This window comes from Penaeus japonicus, unplaced genomic scaffold (assembly GCF_977035675.1).
Source record: "Penaeus japonicus unplaced genomic scaffold, GWHDUDI00000001_assembly GWHDUDI00000003, whole genome shotgun sequence".
NCBI classification, from domain to species: Eukaryota; Metazoa; Arthropoda; class Malacostraca; order Decapoda; family Penaeidae; genus Penaeus; species Penaeus japonicus.
The window spans coordinates 50054052-50058344 of NW_028234405.1; the positions used below are offsets into that span (position 1 = coordinate 50054052).

The window sequence follows — 4293 nt, forward strand, 5'->3', positions numbered from 1 at the left end:
ATTTTGAATAGCTATTAGTGTCAATTTATGTTAGGTTGATTTTTTGTTTGTTTCGGTTTTTAACTGATGAAAGAAATGTGCTAATGATACTTTACTTCAAAATTAAATGTATTAAAACATATGTTCAGTATATTATATCCATACAAAACATACAAAACCCACACACAGACAAAAAACACCAGAAACACACAAACTCACAACTCACACAACACACAAAACCTACAAAAAGCACAGTCAAAGAACACCAGAAACACAACTCACAACCCACACAACACACAAAACCCACACAAAGCACAGCCAAAGAACACAACACACACAACACACAAAACCCACACAAAGCAAAAACAAAGAACACAAGAAACACACAACTCACAACACACACACAAAGCACAGACAAAGAACACCAGAAACACAACTCACAACCCACACAACACACAAAACCCACACAAAGCACAGTCAAAGAACACAAGAAACACACAAACTCACAACACACACAACACACAAAACCCACACAAAGCAAAAACAAAGAACACAAGAAACACACAACTCACAACACACACAACCTACACAAAGCACAGACAAAGAACACAAGAAACACACAAACTCACAACACACACAACACACAAAACCCACACAAAGCAAAAACAAAGAACACAAGAAACACACAACTCACAACACACACACAAAGCACAGACAAAGAACACCAGAAACACAACTCACAACACACACAACCTACACAAAGCAAAAACAAAGAACACAAGAAACACACAAACTCACAACACACAAAACCTCCACAAAGCAAAGCCAAAGAACACCAGAAACACAAACTCACAACACACAAAACCTCCACAAAGCACAGCCAAAGAACACCAGAAACACAAACTCACAACACACAAAACCTCCACAAAGCACAGCCAAAGAACACCAGAAACACAAACTCACAACACACAAAACCTCCACAAAGCACAGCCAAAGAACACCAGAAACACACAAACTCACAACACACACCACCTACACAAAACATTCATCCGGCCTCTCATAGTCGCAGAAAACACCACAAAGACGAAACAGTCTGAGCGAACAGAGACTTATCCTTATTTTCCGAAATGATTAAAACAAAATGGCTTCCGCCGGAGCTATCTGGAGCTTCCGGTGTGAAGACAAGTGTTAGTGACCGCTCGCGTGTGTGTATGTGTGTGTGTGTGTGTGTGTGTGTGTGTACGTATGTGTGTTTGTCTGTGCGTATGGGGCTTGTTCGTGTGTGTGTGTGTTTGTGTGTGTGTGTGTGTGTGTATGTGTGTGTGTGTGTGTGTGTGTGTGTGTGTACGTGTGTTTGTCTGTGCGTAGGGGGCTTGTTTGTGTGAGTTTTTGTGTGTCTGTGTGTTTGGTTGTGTGGTGTGTTTTGTGTACACGCGCATGTGTGTTTGTTTAATCATAAATCTGTTTATGTATGTGCTCGTGTTTATGTATACGTATAAAGCATTACGTATATGTATATGACCGTGATTACTCATTAAATAATTTACCTAATTATTTACCCCACACAATCAGCCCCCTCCCCCTCCCTCTCCCTCTCCTTCCCTCCCTCTCCCCTTCCCTCACTCCCTCTCCCTCTCCTTTTCCCTCCCTCTCTCCCTCTCCCCTTCCCTCTCCCCCTCCCCTTCCCTTTCCCCTCCCCCTCCCTCTCCCCTTCCCCCTCCCTCTCCCTCTCCCTCTCCCTCTCCCTCACTCCAATCCTATTGTTCATTTTGACGGACACCAATTGCAATAATTGCAATTAAGAACCTCGCCAAAGATTTCATAATGAAACTGAAGGGACGTTGCGCTTATTAATGTATTTATATCCAACTTCTCAAGTATGACTTATTACTGGGAAAAAAATATGTATGTTATTAAAAAGAGGGGGAGGGAGGAGGTGAAAGAGAAGGGAGAAGAAAAAGAAAAGGTAAAAGTGAAAGAGAAGGGAAAAGTGAGTAGGGAGTAAGAAGTAGGGAGTAGGGAGTAGGGAGTAGGGAGAAGGGAGAGAGAGAGAGAGAGAGAGAGAGAGAGAGAGAGAGAGAGAGAGAGAGAATAAAACTAACAGACAAAGACAGAGTAACATCTTTCAAATCATGATTGTGTTTCGTATCATGATTAATAAATTTCATTAGTAATATTAACATCAGTCATGGTAATCACAAAACCCGCTCACATGCTTGTCTTTTTTTAGTCAACTAAAATAAACCGTAACTGTTATTTTTTTCTTCTTGCCCCTAAGATAACCACCCACGCCCTATCTTCCATTAACCACCCACGCCCATCTTCCATTTGGCATTCACACTTTTTTAGCACCTAAGATAAACACTCGCTCTCATCTCTCATATTATTAATTGGATATTCAAACTCGAACCTCAATCTTCATTTTTGCAAAAGAGAAAAAATATATATTCCCTTAAACCTTCATCCTATATATTCCCTTAAACCTTCATCCTCCATTCTATTATTCCCTTAAACTCTTATTTTGCATAATACCGTAACCTCAGTGTTAAGGTTTTAGTGCAATTAGGGACGCGTAAGTGACAGGACTTCTCGCTAAGGGGACTTGTGCGCACACAAATTAGGGACGAAAAGGTGGGAGAAGGAGACAAACGACAAGAACGAGAGGGAGCGAGGGAGAAAAGAGAGGGAAGATGGAGGGAGAAGGTGAGAAAATGATTCAGGGATGGAGAGGGTGAGAGGGAGTAGAAGGAGAGGGAGTGGGTGTAGGAGTGGAAGAGGAAGAGACAGAGGAAGAGGAAGAGGGAGAGGGTAGAAAGAAGAGGGAGAATGTGGGAGATAAAAGCGAAGGTGTAGGAAGGAAGGAAGAGGAGAAGGGAACACAAGGAGAGAAAATATGTGGAAATTGAGGGAAAGAGATGGTGATTGAAAGAACAAAAAGTTGAAAGAAAAAGATGGTAATTGAGGGAAAACAAAACAAAACAGGAATTGAGGACAAGAGATAAGAACTGAAAAAGCAATCACACAAGGAGAAAGATATACATAGAAAAAGAGAAATGCAAAGAGAAAGAGATAGAAAAGTGAGATAGAGGAAAAGACAGACAGGGAACAAAAAACAACAACGAGAACAGGTGACACAACAGGTCGACTCACCTACTTTGAACAAACGCCAACACAATTCAGTCCTGTTTCGACATTCCTCTTTCCACAAGCTGACTTATGCCTCGAGTCACGTGCGGAAAGTCTCCCTCCACTTCGGCAGCCAGAGTCAGTTAACGCATGATAATTAAGCTCCGTAATAGATGTAGTCTAGGGCTTGTTACTACGCCCACTTGGGGCTGAAGCGGCATGCGAGAGCAGGCGCCCACTGGCAATGGGCGAATTTGTTCATTTTATTTTAATTATCTGTTTTGTTTTTAGGGTTATATTCGTTGATTCGGTTATTTATTTACTTGGGATTTGTTAAGGTGATGGAAGGGTTGGAGGACGGATATGGTGAGCGGGTTAGCGAAGTAGAAAGATGGATTTAAGGTTGAAATTAGAGAAAACATATAAAAAGCTAAAGGAGGCATCTCACAAGACATTCTCAAGAGTTCTCCAAACTGACCTTGGCATTTGAGATCGTCTTCAACATCCATAGAATACCCCAGAAGCACAAGCAAGCAAGCATCTCTTAACAACAACACATTGTTGCGCAAAATCCCCCTCGGGAACTGGTTTAACCGAATTACCTTCTAACCGAATAAACCGTTTTGTTATCTGTTTCGAACCGTCTCAGTTTCACTCGCTTTCCTCAACGTCAGCTGCATTGCCGTTTTGTTTCGTCCGAATTCGATTCCGACCGAATAAACCGTTTCGTTATCTGTTTCGAACCGTCTCAGTTTCGTCCACTTTGCCGTTGCTGTTTCATCCGCATTCGATTCCGACCGAATAAACCGTTTCGTTATATGCTTCGAACCGTCTCAGTTTCACTCGCTTTGCCGTTGCTGTTTCGTCCGAATTCGATTCCGACCGAATAAACTGTTTCGAACCGTCTCAGTTTCGTCCACTTTTCTCAACCTCAGCCCCACTGCCTTTGCTGACATCGAAATCTGGTTAGATGACCAAGTCCCATTTCTTTTATTCAATAGGAACTCCCTAAGACCCGTTTACCTACCCGCGGAACCCAATAGGCGCACCTGTTACCATTAGGGAAACGTTAATAGTATTTGTACCTCACCTGCGCGCGGGAAAAAAACAAAACAAACACGTGTCCTGCGGGAAAATCCGATTGTTGATTCTCCTCGTATTTATTTTTGTCTTTCAAGCTTTTTGGAT

The 4293-nt window shown here is 42.1% G+C and overlaps 1 protein-coding gene across 1 annotated transcript in view; it reads left to right on the forward strand.

Moving 5' to 3' along the window:
- The window catches only part of LOC122247843 (sodium/calcium exchanger Calx), a gene marked incomplete in the record, with an annotated part of 135322 nt that overhangs the window by 68373 nt on the left and 62656 nt on the right, over positions 1–4293 (forward strand).